The sequence below is a fragment of the Protopterus annectens genome, chromosome 1.part0, assembly GCF_019279795.1.
Source record: "Protopterus annectens isolate FY-2018-M chromosome 1.part0, PAN1.0, whole genome shotgun sequence".
Classification (NCBI taxonomy): domain Eukaryota; kingdom Metazoa; phylum Chordata; order Ceratodontiformes; family Protopteridae; genus Protopterus; species Protopterus annectens.
In genome coordinates this window covers 1385800816-1385820673 of record NC_056725.1, presented here as the reverse complement: position 1 = coordinate 1385820673, position 19858 = coordinate 1385800816, and the positions used below count along the sequence as shown (strand labels likewise).

The window sequence follows — 19858 nt, the reverse complement described above, 5'->3', positions numbered from 1 at the left end:
CACACAATCAACAGTATGTACTGCAGGTGTGTAGTTCAGCAGCCTCTATCTACACTCTGTACAAACTCCGTAGGAGGTAAAGACGTTTTGTGAACAAATGGGTTGTACCCGGTACATAACAAGGCATAATGCACAGAACAGTCTGTATGGCAGGAGGCAGTAGGCTTGCAGTACCCCAAGTCATGCAAGTAATGTCAATATAGGTGGAGTATATGGCACTGTACATCCACATACCTTGTGGCAGCTCACCCCTGATACCCCCACATTTTGTAACAGCCTAGGTCATTTATGGTGCTCCCCACCTAAACTCAATAATACAAGCCATATACCACTGTTACATATACTGGCCTCTGCAGTGCATAAGGGCGCATGTGTTGTGTAGGTGATGCCTGCACATATATGGTCCCAGCTCCACTGTATGTGTGGGGGATACAACAGCAGTGGACTAATGGCAGCAATGGCAATGTGATATACTCACAGCCCACTACAGAACAACCTCCAACAGCATGACACATGTGCAAAGCTTGGTATGTAGATGGGGGAGATAGGCTGGAACACAGGCACATATGTGGAACACTGTTGCCATACACTAAGCAAGGTGCTGGTGTTACAGGATAGTCTGCAACATACCCTTAGTCGGGGAATTGAGGTTAGATATACACATGGATGTAGCCATGTACTGATAGCATGCAACACACGCACTGCCAGTGTAATATCTGATGCAGGACATGTATGGTGGACGGACAACACATGATAGGCATACCTCTGTCCCGCAACAGGTTAGGCCCACAGTAGTGAGCTATGCAGACAGACTGCATTCCAAGGTACACTAGTATGTACACACACACACCCTGTAACACCAGTACTATGCAAAGCATTACACAACTCTACCCACAGTCTGTAGTTCCTGATCATCCTACAAATATGTGTCCACTCTGAGTGTGCAGGTTCTCCTGTAAGAGATATTGCTACCTGCTGCCTGTATCACTGATGCCCACATACAGGAAGGATGTCCATCACACAGGAAATGTAAAGGGACCACACCCACATGCTGTAGGAATTTACAGTGGGTGGTTGCCATGACAGTGGTAATTCAATGTAGTACACATGTGTAATTATATATATATGGCTATCTGGATAAGTATATGTACATATATTTCCACCATATGTCCTGGACATGGAGTGTAGCCGTACACTAGCCCCTACAGTCCCAAAGTCATAGCGCAAGGGGGTGACAGGTATGTATAGCAGGTATATTACTAGACTGTTGCTAATGTCATTGGGATTGTTTTCACAGACATGGTGTGTGTGGATGCTGACATCTGCTTATAACATGTGTGCCACTGGGTACTGACAGACATCCTAAGGAAATCATTGTAAGGTACCTCTGTGGAGTGCAGCAGAGATATTGGTCACTATATGTGGAACTTCAGACACACCCTGTACAGTCCAGAGGTATACACATAATCCCTTAGTGCACCACGTTTACCAGGCCTGACAATACGGATGTAGACAGCCATGTAAATAGGTATAATACATAACAACTGGTGTACATTTGGCACCATAGGTGTTGGATTCGCGCACTCCTGTCTGGCCTGACACATAATGACTGCTGGTACAGGGGTGCCATGGACACATACCACCCACTAGATATTAACATACATCTGTACAGCATCCCACTGCTCTGTCTGACATACATGACGTTTAAGGGAGGCCCGGCAGCAGTACATCTGGCAAGTATCTGCACATAACATCCCACTGGTTAAGTACGCTAAGCTGCTAGGCATGTAACAATGCACTGTGCAGGCTACAGGCAGACTGGCTCAACACTGGCCTACATCTCATTTAGGGGAATGCACATGTACCTGCATATATAGCAGGCTCGACAGCCATGTCATAGCACAGGGTAAGATACACTTGTGTGACAGTGCATAACCACAACTAATGTGAACACAGCCACATATGGTAAGCTAGCATAATATTACAGTATATGGACTATCTGTTCTACACCATCCTCATATGTGCCACTCACAGAATGCCCCTACATATACTGGGTTGCTTCACAGTTTGTTATGATGGCTGTCTGTGGTATGGGACATGTGTGCGTGTATGGCCCTACAAACATGTACCGCAAAACGGTACCATACAGTGGAGCAGCATGTAGCATCTGATAGAAGGCGAACTAGAACAATTACATCTACCACAGTCTGTACACAGGCTGAAGTACATATTAACAATACACACACTGCCAACATTCACCATCACTACACAGACCTCAGTGCTGTACAAACATCCACAGAATGTCCGGCTTATGTCATGAAATATAATCACTACTGTACATGACATGTGTAACAATCTGATATATCACTGGCTTGTTTTTAGATATGATGACAGTATTTATGGTATACAGCACATATGCACCACTTCAAGTTGACAGAGGTGTGGCTGACAGCACATACACAGGGCCAGTATAGACATGTTGCTATGATAACCTCATATATTTTCCATTATAACAGGGTTTGTTGCAACATATGTCCTATGAGGGATATGAAGTCAGTAACTGTCACGGCCTTCACCATCTACAGAATGCAATCCTCACACTACCTTCTGCATTCCACAGACTGATGCACAGTGGCTAACACATGAAACCATAGGCACAACACTGCCCAGTCTGTAGATGACCCTGCAGATGGGGATTCCTCATATACATGGAACTGACATGGGAGGTACTGCGACATGTACGACAGGCATATCCAGACAAACACTGTTAAACCAACATTACTCCAAATGCAGTATAGCAGCACTTACAGTCTGTAGTCAGGTCAGGCACATCCCCCTCCTGTTGGTTGCCCTCTTTCCACAGTGTATGTTGTTAGAGGTAAATCCCCAATCCATCTGGGATGTTGCTTCCCAAACATCAGATCTAGTTCCTGCTCACAGTGACTGCAAAGGCCCAACACCACTATGATGTTCCTAGGTATTGGAGTGTATTTCCATGCAATTAGCTATGGGACTGTTACCACTGCTGTTCCACATGCAATCAGCTATGGGAGGGCTTCAATTCGTGTAGAGGCCATCAGCTGATCATGAGCATCACGTAAAATACACATGCTGCTGCCTAAGCAAGGCAGGTGTGGGTCTCCACATCCACCAGAGAGGGAGTGCAGGAGGCAGACAGAGGCAGATACATGTTAGGGAGGGGTGGGAGGGTAAAACTGAAGCATGTTTGTGTCACACACCTACCAGCACAGGGTATCAAACCCCCGACAACTATGTAGTGGTATCACAGTTCGATACAGTTACTGGATGCACCACATGGGTTACCTGATGTGGAGCATTCAGAACATACATGTGAGGGTGAGTGACATCTGCAACATGGATACGGTAGATATACGGTAGGTGTCGTACAAGTGCCTGTCTACATGAACAGGTGCCAGCGTCAATACAGGCACACTCACACAGGGACGCACACACATTGACACACTTGGCAGGGCCAGGAGTGAAACTCATCAGTAGTGGGATTGCCACAACACATCAATGTGCAGGTATCACATGCACCACACGGGTCATATGGAGGCCGCATGGGCAAAGAGTATGAGGAGATGCAGACATCAGACAGCATGCTTCAATATGAACTGGGGGGTTGTAGTGAGTGTGGATGTGGAGATACACCCCATACAACACACACACACGAACACACAGTGTGCCAGTTTTGACATGCATGGGTGCATGTCTACACGGGTGTGTGGTGGTCAACTGTGCCAGCAGGCTGTACATGGGTAGGCAATGGGTATACCATGGCATCAGGTCACATGACAATGGTCTGCATTGTGGCTCAGGCCTGTAGTTACTGCATTTGCCAACACAGGTGGGTACTGCATCCCCCTTCCAGTCAGCTGGGTGACTACTGTGTGTGGCCAATGCTGTACACCACATGCCATGTATGTGTTCCTTAGTCCATGACATGGATGGTGTCTGGGATGTGCACATCTCCAACATGCATGTACAGTGACATGTGGAACTGTAGCTGGGGTGTCTGGCCCATGTTGTGAATGCAGATTATCATCAGATGTGCCAGTCTTGCCTACCTGTGGCAGGAACTGGTAATGGGCAGCAGGTTTACCCTTCACCTACATTGATAGCATGCCAACAGCATTCCCTGATGTCAGTGTCATCTGTCCATACAGGACATGTTGTAGGCATGGTATTGTCTGTTGTGAGTCACATGTGAAGGCACCACAGGTGGTGCAGGTGTCCATTGGGGAACATGATGGAGGTGCACTGTCTGCATGTACGTGCATATTGGACAGATGGGTAGGTGACATACCCTTTGTAGCCCACTGCTATCACTGCATAGTTACTATCAGTGGCCAATATGCAGTGTACTAACCACATATTGGCTGTTGCCTAGGCATGTGTGTGAGTATGACACATGGGTTAAGTGTGTGCTCTGGGTAATAGTGGGGCTGCTAATTTAGATTGGCTGTCATTGTTGTCACATGTACGGGTATGGCTTTGCACCCCAGCCTCCCAGCTAATTTACATCTGTTATCCCTGTATGGTTGACATTGTGATATATAGTAGGGCCATCATAAAAGTAATGAGCAAAACACCCTCCACATTGGCCACACACTCACCTCTACACAGGATATGAGTTACACACACACACACACACACACACACACACACACACACACACACACACACACACACACGCGTCATGTCTGGGAGTTGAACCCCTACCTAACTAGTTTATTACACTACAGCACTACACAGTTACAGTACGCACCACAGACATTACTGGAGTACTTCTTCCCCAAAGGTGTATTTCACAGTGACTGACATCAGCAGGATTACCAAAGTAGGGCATTTCACCTGTACTGCAAGTGACTAGCCTAAAATGCATTGCTCCCTACACAGACAGTAAGACACACACAAAACATCCACAACTGTCATGTGTGGGTATAGAACCCATGACCAAGGCCTAAATCACACTACAGCATGGAGCTGTTATAGGTTGCACCACAGGGATTACAGGGAACTTTCTCCCCAAAGCTATACTTCACAATGAATGACATCAGCAGGATTGGCAAAGCAGGGCATTTGAATTGTACTGCAAGTGAGTAGCCTATGATGCATTGCTCCATACACAGACATTGAAACACATGCAAAACATCTAGAACTGCCATGGGTGGTGATGGAATCCTACCACAGTTCTAAATCACACTACAGCAGTACGCAGTTACAGGACGCTCTACAGACATTACTGGGCTATGACTTTCCCAGAGGTGTATTTCTAGGTGAGTGACATCAGCAGCCTTGCCAATGTTGGGTATATGAATTCTAAGGAGTGTGTGTAACCTAAAAAGCATTGTTCATCACTAAGTCATAAACAGACAGAGACACAAAGACACACAGATTCTCACACACACACACACACACACACACACACACACTTGCCAAGTCTGGGGTTAGAACACCTACCTACTTTATCACACTACAGCAGTACGCAGTTACATGACGTGCTATGGAGATTACTGGGCTATGGTTTCCCCAGAGGTGTATTTCTAGGTGAGTGACGACAGCAGTTTTGCCAAAATTGGTATATGAATTGTACAGGGTTTGAATGGCCTAAAAAGCATTGCTTTCTACTCAGTCAGACACACACACACACACACACACACACACACACACACACACACACACACACACACACACACACACACACACACACACATTCACACAGTTGCCAGGTCTGGGGTTAGAACACCTACCTACTTTATCACACTACAGCAGTGCGCTGTTACAGGACGTGTTACAGAGATTATTGGGCTATGATTTCCCCAGAGGTGCATTTCTAGGTGAATGATATCAGCAGCCTTGCCAAAGTTGGTATATGAATTGTACAGGGTGTGAGTGGCCTAAAAAGCATTGCTTACTACTCAGTCAGACACACACACACACACACACACACACACACACACACACACACACACACACACACACACACACACACACACACACACTTGCCAGGTCTGGGGTTAGAACACCTACCTAACTACTTTATCACACTACAGCAATGCGCAATTACAGGATGAACTATGGATATTACTGGACTATGATTTCCCCAGAGGTGTATTTCTAGGTGAGTGACATCAGCAGCCTTGCCAAACTTGTTATAGCAATTGTACAGGGTGTGAGTGGCCTAAAAAGCATTGCTGTCTACTAAGTCAGACACACAAACACACATTCACACAGTTGCCAGGTCTGGGGTTAGGACACCTACCTAACTACTTTATCACACTACAGCAGTGCACAGTTACAGGATGCACTAAGGAGATTACTGGGATATGACTTCCCCAGAGGTGTATTTCTAGGTGAGTCACATCAGCAGCCTTGCCAAAGTTGATATATGAATTGTACAGGGTGTGAATGGCCTAAAAAGCATTGCTCTCAACTCAGTCAGACACACACACACACACCATTGCTCTCAACTCAGTCAGACAGAGACACACACAAACACACACACACACACATGCACACACACATTCACGCACAAGCATAAAGTTGTTAGGTCTAGGGTTAGAACATCTACCTAACTACTTTATCACGCTACAGCAGTGCACAGTTCCAGGGCGCACTATGGAGATTACTGGGCTATAATTTCCCCAGAGGTGTATTTCTAGGTGAGTGACATCAGCAGGCTTGCCAAAGTTGTATATATGAACTGTACGGAGTGTGAGTAGCCTAAAAAGCATTTCTCTCTACACAGTCAGAGACCGAGAGACACACACACAAACACACACTCACACAGTTGCCAAGTCTGGGGTTTGGACCACTACCTAACTAGTTTATCACTACAGCAGTACGCAGTTATGGGACGTGCCATGGGGATTACTGAGCTACAGCTCTCCCAAAGGTGTATTTCACATTGGATGACCTCAGCAGGCTTGTCATGATAATGCTATGGGGAGGGCAGTGTGTGCATGGCCCGTAACCCATTCATGTAGGGGTTGACATGCTGCATGCGGGCACACATGGGGTCATATGCCACAGGTACGTGTATACAGCTACTAGGTGACTACTTCCTTGTACAGTCATGTTGCACAGCTGGCATGTGCAACACGCCATCATGCTGACAGATACTGGTTGCTAGTATCTGCACTGAGTCACACCTGCACCTCATGTGTTTGGGGCCCTTTGGCTGTGTGCTGGGTGGGACAGGCCCAGATGGCTCCTTGTCACAGTCACCCTCTTCAACACATCTGTGTCCATCTACCTTTGTCTTATTATAGTGTGTTGTCCTTACATATATGTCTGTATTCCTAACACTGTATGTGCAAAGCAGGAGTGGTGCATACTGACATGTGTCTGCACTAAGAACTGCAACTGCCAGATATGTCTGGTCCACTGGTGTTTGCTGACCTGGCCTTCATGTGTTTAAGTGTGTGAGCATGCCCAGTATGACCATCTATACTGCATCTGTGGATCAAGTCCAGGTAGTTTGTACTGCGGTGCTGACCTTTGTGTTGTACACCCGACAGGTTGCATGCTGTTTCTGCAGGGTATACATCGGTCATTTGGCATTGACTGTTGCTACATTTCTGCATAGCAGGGGGGGGAACCTGACTGTTTCTACATTTCTACACGGGGGGGGGGGGCACACCTGACTGTTACTGTAAGTGTACGTAGGATGGTGGGGCACACCTTACACTTTTACCCATTTGCTAGGACTGTACTGGCATGTCGGGTACACCATTTCAGTCTGTGGGCTTACCTATCGTGCTGGCTAGAGGAATACCAGTGTAGTACAGATCTTAGCTTTAACTACCTACATATTACTTTCTGACTTCCTAGCCTTCACAACTTACATCTAATTGGCTGGCCTGCTGTAGTTTGTTTGTGTAGGCCTGGGGGTAGGGGTTATCCATGGGGCTCATTCAGAGGCCATAGTACAGCATTTGTTTTTTGTTTGTCTACACCTATCCTGCTGGCTGTGACTGTTGTTGGGTATGTGACCCCCCCCCCAATGGCATGTGTGAGTCACTTACCTTGTGGGTTTCCCAGTATTGAGGGTGGTGCTGCAGGGCTGCCTATGTCGGATGCACATAGTACACTCCCTACACATGGTTGAGCACAGGTAATGTCATGCTTGGCATCCCTTTTACTGTATGTGCGAGTCGAAGAGAGGTGTCATTCCCTGGGTCCCTACTGTGTCAGTGCATGTGCTATGCATTGCCTCTTTGCCAAGGCCAGGGCATACTGGGCACTCCTCCTTTTGCCTACTGGGACAGGCTCAGGTTGTTCCTCTTCCGTGTCACTCTGCACCTGTGCAGGCCTTGGCACTGGTAGGGGGCTGTGTGGCCCTGCCCCATGCTGTTCATGCTGCAGCTGTTTCTGCAGGATCCTATTGTGTAACATGGCATATACAAGGACAATTTGAGTACATATAGTTGGTGAGTACTGTAAGGCTCCAACGGATGTGTCCAGGCACCGGAACCATGACTTGAGCATCCCAAACACATGCTCTATTATGATTCGTGTTTGTGCGTGTGCCTCATTATGGAGTTCTTGTTTGGGTGTGTGTGCATTTCTGATGGGTGTCATCAGCCATGGCTCCAGTGCGTATCCAGCATCCCCCACTAGGTGACCATGTGGGATGTCCCCATTGGCAAATGTCTGGTACAGCTGCGTCAGATGCCAGATGTGGGAATCGTGGTAGCTTCCAGGGCAGCCAGCACACACATTCATTATTATGTCCTGGGCATCGCACACTACCTGGCAGTTGATGGAGTGGAAGCCCTTGCAGTTGATGTAGACCCTACCCCACTCACCTGGTGGTGCTTTAATGTGTATGTGCGTGCAGTCTATTGCACCCATTACCTCAGGGTATTCTGCTATCTGGTGGAAGAGACGCATATTGCTGGCCAACGCCTCACAGGTGATGGGGAAATATACGTGCTCACCGACATGTGCTGCCATGGCATCCAGGAACTGGTGGAGTTCCCTGGATGCTCATGCCTGTGAAATCCCCATCATTTCCCCAGTTGGCCTTTGGAAGGTACCTGTAGCTAGTATTCTTAGGCCTACACATACCTTGGTATCCACTGGGATGGGTTCCCCTCTGTTAGTTCTGTGTGTCAGGTGTGGCTGGCACAGCTCAACAATTTGCTGTAGGAGGTCCCTGTCCAACCTATAGCACTCCACTATCTCCAGCTCATGTAGCAGCCCTTGGTAAGTTACCCTGGGTCTGTACACTCTTCTCCGTCTCCTCACTGTGGGTTGCTCAGCAGCATTCACATCCTCACCACCCACAGCCGGTTTATGACAGCAAAAGCAGCCCCTAAAATGTTTTCTCTTGCTTTCGTTTTGTAAAATTTCCCCATCTGTATACACCGGTGGTGCAGAGTTTTTGGGAAAAACAAGGGGGAAAGGTGTTTGCATAGTTTATAGTGGTGTGCTGGGCTGGGCTGGTCTGCTGCCTGTGTAATTGGGTGATTCTGATACATTTCACCTGTCAGCTAAGCTAGTTCTCCTTGATTACCTTCCAACTGCTGTTTTCCCTTCCCATTGCCTCCCTGTTTAAGCCTGTGTGCGAGCCACACAAACGGAGTGCTCAAATGTGCACAGAGCTGCTTCTTCCTGGTTTAACTTCCTTTTTCTTCCTGTAAAACTCGGTGCGCGGCGCGCGCACCCGCTTACACTTTGCAAAGAGTGCTAGGCAGGTTTAGACACACCCCTAGCTTAGCTGTGCTAAGCTAGGAGCAATCGCGAGCCACAGGTCTCCAATCCACTTACAGTATGCCTGACATCCCCCATGATGTCACCTATACCCTAGTCTTGCACCCAGCTATTTATACTCTTACACTCTTGGGACCTGCCTCACACCCTGGGAAAATCTGGGATTCACTAACCTTTCCCTTATTTGCATAGGATGTCCCACACTGAGCCTTCCCCCTTAGCAACCATTACTCACTGGCCAGGTTGTCTTCTACCTGCCATTGACTTGCATGGCAAAATAGTGATTTTAGTTAGAATGCTTATTTTAAGTTTATTTTATTATCCCCCTTCCCCGATCCCATTTGTGCGCCGCTGCCCTATGCTTAAACAGGCGAGATAGGTGAAAAAAAAAGTTTTTTTTTTTTTTAAACAGTTTGCAATGCCAATGGCCTTCTACTTGGCCATTGGCATGCTTCCTCAATGATATGTAGCCTTTATTTGGAGCTGTCATAGCTCCGTTTTGTATATTGCAGAAATGTACTCAGTTACTAACAGAGTACATATCTGCACACTGCACTCATCCTGCATGCACAGCTCCCAGCTTCCTGGATCGCATATTACCCTCATTTGCATGGTTTTCACCTGCAAATTAGGGTAATTTGCATACAGGAGCTCAGTCCATGCAGGATTAGTCTAAGAGCTCATGTGCACATCCCGGGAGCTCGTTCCTGGATCTCATGTCAGACATATTGCCGAAAATAGCTCTTAGGCTAATCCTACAAGTTCTACAGGGCTTTGTAAATCTGAGGGACTATCTATTCTTTTAATATATGATCCAGGAGAAGACTCCAGTATTTCAAAAAATAGGAACGCTTAATTTGGTTATTTGTTATCCGTTTATGTGCTGATATATACTTTACTGCCATACTTCTGAAGCCCTCCCATGACAATTTGGTTCGATCTAACCAGTTCTGAGTAATGTACAGTTTTACTAAAGAGAAGAGGGTAATTAGAATATACAGATTAAGTATGGGTAATCTTTGAGAGGTGATATGCAAAACTGAAAATTCCCACGATAATGTGGATTTTTGATATCACATCTTCTCTAGTCTGACTCTTAGTGAGCATCATAATTTATGAGTACATTTACAACTCCAAATTTGTGAGTACATTTACAACTCCAGTAGACATGGAATAGTTCTGCTATCTGTGAGCAGCGGCACGGACAGTTTGGTGAAACCTCTGAGTTGAAATTGTTACGTATTTCTAGGATACAGTAAGCATTGTTAGTTATCATTAGTTGAGTATACATGAGTTTCTTAAAAGGGATTAATTTTAATGTTGTTTTGATGGCGTTCGATTTTTGTTTTTCAGTCATTTCTTCGAGCTTTTCAACTCAGTATTTTGAGTACAAAATAGATGGTTGACATCTACAGAATACTACAAGCCTATGTGTATTTATATTATTTTTTTCCTTAAAGTTAGTAAGTTCCATATCTATGTCTTTATCGTTTACTACAAGATCTCCTGTTATTAAAGTGCCCAGTTCTCTAATTTGCCAAAGCATTATGATGTATCCCTTCAGAAAGTTAAGGACATTCCTTGTGTCCTCTAAAGATTTTTTCCTATGTTGGTAGATATCCCAAACATTGCATTTCTTAACGAGCGGATGCTTGTCCAAGTTTATCATCTCATTATTTAATCTGAGGTTTGGATTCAGATATATTGGTTGTAACAGGATATGAGTACTTATTAAGTTTAATGCTTCCATCATTTTTTGAAATCTAATTATTCTACGTTTAAGCGAGATATGAAATCTGCTATCCTTTAGATTCTGATTGATAAATGGAAGGGCTTTGGGATTGATTTTACTATTTTTGACATAGTCATACCATAATTTAATCCATAGTGGATACCATTCTTTTCCCTTGGGATTATATTCAGCAACTTGAATGACCCTGTTTGAACATATTATGTCATAATATAAGTTAAGGTCAGGTATTCCCAGTCCTCCCTTTTCCTAAGGATACAGTAACTACTGATAGCTGATTCTGACAGAATTAGGGTACCTGATAAACTTAGCTAAAGCTACTTTTAGTTTGTTTAAGAAGTTTTTCTGAACTATTACATTTGTTGCATTGAGATGAAATAATAACCTTGGGATAATATTCATTTTTATAATTGCTGCTTTCAAAAGAAAGGACAGCTTCATTTTCCCCATTTCTGGATATCCTGTCCAATGTCTGCCCATATCTTTAGCAAATTATTCTGCATGAATAGTTTTAGGTTATGTTCAAATGATATCTCTAAGTATTTTAGGGAGTACTTTAATTTTATTTTTGAATCAGGAAAATATTAATCAATGTGACTTAATGAATTGAGAGGGAAAATTAGGGATTTTGTGGGATTAATTTCATAGTTTGAAACTTTTGAGAAGCTGTTAACTGAGTCTAGGATTTTGCTCAAGTCAGTGTTAGGGAGTGCAAAATATAAGCTTAAATCATCAGCAAGGCTTCAATTTTATTATTAAAAATTTCTGGAATACGATGATATTTTTTGGGGGATTATGAGTAAAAACAGAGGTTCTATGTATAATTAATGAGGTACGAAGATAATAGACATCCTTTTCTGGTCCCATTTAGAACTTTTATCGAATTTGAATTTGTTTTATTAATGTATACAATTGTGTAAGTGCTCTCATATAAAATGTCTATTATATTTGTAAATTCCTATGGTATATCAAAATAGGGCAGTATAGAAAATAAAAAGTTTAGTTTTACTTTGTCAAAGGCTTTACATGCATCTAAAGCAAGTGCATAGATAGGGTTTTTATTATGTTTAGATAACAAGATCATTGTCTCGAAGGCTAATGTGTTATCACATGTGCGCTTACCAATCACGAATCCCAACTGTCCAGTTGATATTATGTTTGGTAATGCTTTTTTTAGTCTGTTTGCAAGTAGTGCAGCTAGAATTTTGATGTCTAGATTTATGAGGGAAATTGGTCTGTAGTTTCCTGGATATTTGTTGTCAGATTTTCCTTTAGATTGTATTTGAATTATTTAAATATATATCTGCATGCCATATTCTCTTATATAGCTATATATTTTCAGTAAAAGTTTTGATATCTTTTGTCCAAACGATTTATAAAACTCAGCAGTATAACCATCAGGTCCAGGAGTGTTACGTGTTTTCAGACTATTTTGACTGAAAGGATTTCTTGTTGCATGAAAGGTGCCTTATAGTAGATCCTTCTGTGTTTTATTTATCTTTGGGAATTTTAAATTCCTTAGAAAAGTCTCTCTCTCTCTCTCTAACTCCATAGTTTTTATCTTTTGCGGCGATGCAGTTTTGTATATAAATCTTCAAAAGTTGTGATAATTTCTTGATTAGTATTATATGTTTTCCCTTGGTACTCAATTTCTGTTATCACAAGGGCCCTATTGTTAGCATTTATTATCCTCACCAGTAATCTTGAGGGAGTTTGTGCCCATTCTGAGTACCTTGCTAAGGTATTCATTTCTGTGAAAGAGAATTGTTCTGCATGCATTATATATAATTATTTTTGTAAGTTATTCACCTGTTCTTCCAGTACTGAGTTCTGTTTTTTTGGATTGATTTTTCTACTTCAATTATTTTTTCTTTTAGTTTTGTCTCTTTCTCTTTATATATTTTTTTATAGCATGACGCTTTTTTAATCAAAATTCCCCCAATCCTTGCTTTACTTGCTGTCCACTGACTATCATAAGGAATATCTGTCCATGTTAAGTGATGATTGGGTTTGTCTAATAAGTTAATTTCCTGTACTTCATCCTTTTTCTGTAGTAAGTTTGGATTTAGGGACCAGTTTATACCCCTTGTTTTCAGGCTTAGATCACTAGGGTCTATATTAAATCATCGAACACTTAAAAAAACGAACTCTGATTTACTGACCCCATGTAAGCGAAAGCTTACAATCCTGAACATTCAGAACAGTGATTTTTTTCCCAGGGAAAAAAATCTCTGTTCCACAAAATAAATAAATAAATACAAATAAAAACTTCAAAACATTACATAAAGTGGGGGGCTTTGTCCCCCCATCCCCCCCTACTTAAATATACCAACTCCAGGATCGCATTACAATGACGAAAACGTCAAAGTAAAGGAGGCGGCCAAGCGATTTCTTTTCCAGGGGAGGAAATCGCTTATATGCCATTTTGCTATTTTGCAAGTTCGATCAAGATGCATTCGAAGGATTGCATCTTCGATTATATAATAAGAACCCGATCACTAGGCCACTTTATTTTAATTTTAATCTTTGAGTGTTCCGAAAAAAAACTAGATTCTGTACAATAGTTTATTTCTGCCCTTAGGAATACTTCCGATATCAGAAAGAAGTCTAATCTAGACCACGATTTACAACATTGGGAGTAGTATGTCAATTTTTTGTACATAGGTTTTACTCCAGTAGCAATGCGGGTCAAATAAGAAAAAACATCTTTTTAGATTGTTTATCACTATGGAGGCCTAGGTGTTATAAGTTTTGCTTTTACTTGTTCAGTCCTATACCGTTTTATTTACTGCATTCCAGTTACCTCCTATTATATAGTAGTAGTTTGGCAATAGAGTTAGAATGTTATAAATTTCCATGGTAAAATCTTGTTTTTTCGCACAAGGACTATACAGGCTCAAGAAAAGAAGTGGTTTCTGTAGACTAGAGCTTTTAAATTGAAAAAATAGCACCATCTTTCATTTATACATGAGATGTGATGTATAACCATTTCTTTGAATTAGTTTTTAATAAAAAATCCCCTTACTGTTCGTTTCATTACCCAACGTTGCTATTGTTTTTATCCATTTTTTTCTCCCTATCTTTCGCCCAGTCTTCCTTTAGCATATGTGTTTCTTGAATAAGTATAATGTTTTGTCTGATTTAAAAGCTAAGTGCATAAATCATTTCCTTTTATTTTTATCTTGTCTCCCTTTCACATCCCATGAGTCAGTTATCCACATCCCTTTTTCTTACTTTTTTTTCCCTTAATGTTAATTTGTCTTGTCTTCTCCTTGTGTTCACATGAATATTTTTTTATAGTGTGAGTATGTATTTCTCTATTCATGTAGCACTTAACTCTTCCAGCTCTAGTTATGCGTCTACCCACAAAACTACCATGTCCGGAAGAGATTAACAGTTTACAACCAAGTGATATGTTTCTTTCTTTCCAAGTTAGAAGTCAACATTTTATGATACGTCTATTTAATATTGTTTCAAAACCTTTATATTACAAAAAACAATAACAAGGTACACTAAGATTAGCATATCCTACCTGACTCATCTTTCCTGACCCACAACTCTGTATTTAAAAGTATCACCCAATTTATATCATCTTCATTTTAAATTGTACTTATCTTTGATTGACCTTATTTAAGAGTTTATCCTGTTTTCATACTTTTGTATTTCTTCAATTTTCACTGAGTTAAATGTTTGCCATATACGGTTTCTTGACTTATGTTTTCATGTGATTTAGTACACCAAGAAACAGTAGTCACAACGATACCAACCGATACTTCTCATTTAAGATAGTTAACATATAACCATTGGTGATTCTTGGCTACTTGAAGCAACAGTCATACCATAAACATTTTGCAAGATTTCAGTACTTTGCTGTTTCGTGTTCCACCGCTGACTGACCATTTGAGTACCCTAGATGTCTAGGAAATCTGTCCATATCAATCTGTTTTTAGATGTAACAAAAGAGTAGTAATTGTATTGATGGGCATTTCATAATAAAACAAAGGTATTTGTAGAGGTTTAACAATATTCAAGCAAGCATCAAATCACTTGTTTCCCAGTGCTGTAACAACAAGAAATATAACCTATCAAGAGAGCTGTATTGCCTTTAAGGTTTGATGCATGTAAAGAAATGCTATTTCTTGACATTTAATTCTAACACAAGAAACAGTTTTCATTTGTTTGGAATTACTTCTACCAACCACCACAAGGAACATACTATATGTAGTCACTATTGCACTTCTTCATAAGAATGAATTGTGTCATGCTTGCCCCTTTAAAAGTGAGCTCTTGTCATGTGTTTTCCTTTATTTTGAGGTTACTTGTTGCAATTTGTCTCCTTTATTTACCTGGAGCTCCCAAGTATATAAAAATAAAACATTTCAGATTACTTTTAACCATCAGTATTTTACAAGTAGTTTCTAATACATACAAATAGTATAACCAACATTTCATAGTCACTAAAATGTCAGTTTTGGAACAAGAAAGAATTTGTAACAGTAATAACTTAATGTAGTTCACATGTATCTTGTATATTTGTAATAGCAATAGTAACAGAAGCATTGCAACATTTTTTCCTGATGACTGATTTACAGTCTAAAATTACTTCCAATAGAATTTACTGGAGTTACAAGGGTTATGGAGCATTTATTTTAGTCATCTTTAAAATCCCTTGTGACACAGTTGTATAACTTGCTTCTTAGACAAAAACCATTGGTACTCAAATTATTACAATTTTTGTTTTCTATATGACTATTACTTATACCATGTTAATGCTTCTCAGACATCTGGCAAGAGCATACTTCTGCCAACTATAAGAAAAACTTGAATGATTCAGCTCTTAAGTTGTTATTTTGTTCTATGTAACAAAATATGCTACGTTACAGCTCCTTTATTAATTTGGAGCTTCATATCTCATACAGCAATGCACATTTTTACCTTCCAAATTTTTACTATATACATATTTTTTTAATCATCTGAATGATTTTACCAACATAATAATTTATTCCTTCAAAGTTTACATTCCCTTACAGAAAAAAGCACCTATATCCTTTACCAGTCTGAAGCAGTACTCTATACAGGGTTGAAACCCTGCAATTTGTCCATAACTGTAATGTTTTCATGAACAAGGAAAACTTCTCGTTTGCCACACTTCATAATTTATATTTATCAAAATGTCCCTGTACGTAACTGGTTCCTTTTAATATTTAACATAACACCCCCCCACCCCTTTATTTAAGGGAACATAATGTCCCAGCTGTACTTTTGATTCTTATTTATTTATTTTTAAATCTGTTTCTTTTGCACCATTTCTTACCAGTGCTTCCCATTTAGGTTTTTTCAGGTTATAACATCTGGAAATTCATTGAAAATTGTCATAAACAGTGCTTTTGCTTCTTTGACCAATTTGATCATGTGATTAACATCCTTATGTTGGAAGATTAATGTATTCGGATACCTCATCTGGAACTTAATTTTTTTGCTATTTAATAAGCACAGAATTGAGATAATTGTTGTAGTTGCTATTTTATTTTGAAGGGTAAGTCCTGTGCAAATTATATTTTGCTTCCATTCCATGAAATAGATTTTTTTCTTTGCTGCCATTAGAATTTTATAAACATCTTGACGGTTAGGAAACTTAGCATAAATTTGTCTTAGTTTGCCCAAGCTTTGCGTTTTGCAAAGAGCTCTGTGGACTCTTTCAATCACCATCTCACCAGCTTTTGAATCATTATATAAAAGGCAGCCCACGACTTGTTTTTCTGTTTCTGTTAGTTGTACTTGTTCATATTTTTCTGGGATACCTTAAATTAGTATATTGTTCTTCCTACTCCTTGCCTCCAAATCAGTAATTTTCTGTTGCATCTCATGGATCTTCCTGGCATTTGTTTTATTTTATTTTTGAATTTGGTCTATTTTTATTTCATTTTTTGACACTTTATCTTCCGTTTTTTCTAGTAAGGAAGTTATTTGACCTAATGTATTTCTGAACTCTAAAAGTTGGTCCGAAAATTTTTGAATTGGTATTTCAAGAGGTAGTAATACAGACATTAGGTCATCAAGGTTGGATGTTTGCTCCGCTTTAGATCTTGTAGACAGTTTTAGGTACTCCTGTTTGTGGTTCTTTGCCTTTTTATTACAGTTTTGACTGTATCAGGCCGTTATTGAGTATTCATACAGGCGTGGTTTGCTTAGAAGAAATTTTATTTAATATTTTTCAGGATACTCAATTTAACTCTCCTTTGGAGGCATTGTTTTGGTCACGGATGTGTTATTTACCAATGAGAACATTTTTGAACCTTATTTTTCATGGCTTTCAGCGGTTTTATTTGTTGTTTTTGTGGAGTTGCTTTGTTAAGGAGGTCACCAGAATGCCGCCACACTGGAACCATGTACATGTTCATTTTTACCTAAGTGTGTCTCTTGTAGCACTCCTATTTGCACCAAACACTTCTTAATATAATTCAATAATCTTTGCCCCTTATCTACACCTGCAATGCCATTTACATTTCATGAAATGACTGATAAGACTATAATTTTGATAAGATGCTATTACTCTCAAATATTCTGCGCAGTTTTTTTTTTTTTGAGTATAAGTTTCTCACTTGCAACCTACATGCACTCATTAATGCTTGGCAACCTGATCTTTTATGCAGCTGCATTTTCTCATCTCCGTTTGAACCCATGTCACATTTCCCAGATGTTTTGTTTCAATAAAAACTGTCAAAATAAAAAAATTATGAACATTTTCATTGTTTACCTCCAATGCCTTTTAAAACACAGTAAGCACACATAACAACATACATTTTACAGAAAGTAAAGTTACCCTTCCGTAAATGGGCAGATGCCCTAGACAAACAACTACAACCACTGTTTTTTACCTATCCTAATGTTGGGGTTAATCTTGGTAAAAATACATGTTAGAGCCTGTGTTCCATCCTGCACCCACACCATCCATTCTTGTTCTATCTCAAATTCACTCTCAGATGTGAAAAACAACTTGTATACTCGCTGTTAACTGATTTTTAGCCTTTTGAAAAAGTGCCCTGGCTATGATAAAATGAATAGATTCTGCATTATGATTTATACTAGAGAGATGGACATTACTTAGAGTGCACTCTTGCTTGTATTCCCTTCAATGTATCATACTTCGTTTACTTTCACTGATCTGCATGTCACTTCCCCTTTAAGCACTAGTTTTAATGTTTACCCATACAGTTGCCTCAAAAGTTACATTTCAACCATCTCTTGCTAAACTGTCTGGAGGCACAGGCAATTAATTTTCTAACTGTAAAGCTCTATTAATAGATAAAAAAAGACCAGGTAATGGTTTTATGGTATTGCTCTTCTCAAATGCTAGTAAACTATCATTTTACAGTGTAGCATTGATTATCCGAATGCAACCTTCTGAAGAGTTACTGTACATCTGTACGTGTCTTTCCTATTCATTCCTGCTTCACCTGTTCTTTATGTGTGTGTACATGCGTCTTTCTTATTCATTCCTGTTCTTCGTGTGTGTGTGTGTGTGTGTAAGTGCATCTTTCCTAGTCATTCCTGTTCATCGTGTGTGTGTGTGTGTGTGTGTGTGTGTGTATGTGCACCTTTCCTATTCATTCCTGTTCGTGTGTGTGTGTGTGTGTTATACAGTATATACTTGCATCTTTCCTATTCATTCTTGTTCTTCATGTTGTGTGTGTGTGTGTGTGTATACATGAGTCTTTGCTATTCATTCCTGTTCATTGTGTGTGTGTGTCTGTGTGTGTGTGTGTGTGTGTGTGTGTGTGTGTGTGTGTGTGTGTGTGTGTTTGTATGTACGTGCTTCTTTTCTATTCATTCCTGTTCGTGTGTGTGTGTGTGTGTGTGTGTGTGTGTGTGTGTGTATATACATGCGTCTCTCCTATTCATTCCTGTTCTTCTTGTGTGTGTGTGTGTGTGTGTGTGTGTGTGTGTGTGTGTGTGTGTGTGTGTGTGTGTGCACGTGCGTCTTTCCTATTCATTCCTGGTGTGTGTGTGTGTGTTTGTGTAAAAAACAGAAGTATCTTTTATTTAACCTAAGACTGGTGCTGAGCGGTTGAGATAATGCAAAAGAAAGCCATAAGAATGTGAAAGTAGGACATAAATGCATGAACTATAAAGTTTCATTTCTGTAGGATGCAGTTTGAACATGAGAACTATGCTTCTGCAAGAAGTGGAGGAAGTGGGGGAGACTAGAAGCTGAACTGGTGTGAGGGCTTTAAAGAGTAATTCCCACTTTATCATTAATGTTTAGAAGGATAATGAAAGAACTAAACCTGTAATTGTAAGTCAGTAAGTCCAGTGCATGTAATACTGTAAAGTGGTTCTGTAAATTATTCAGAGACATTTTAAATG

At 40.7% G+C, this 19858-nt stretch overlaps 1 protein-coding gene across 7 annotated transcripts in view; it reads right to left on the bottom strand.

Annotated features, from left to right (window-relative positions):
* The window catches only part of ANKRD6 (ankyrin repeat domain 6), a 1808044-nt gene that overhangs the window by 389286 nt on the left and 1398900 nt on the right, over positions 1-19858 (bottom strand). The gene's annotated exons all lie outside the window — the stretch shown is intronic.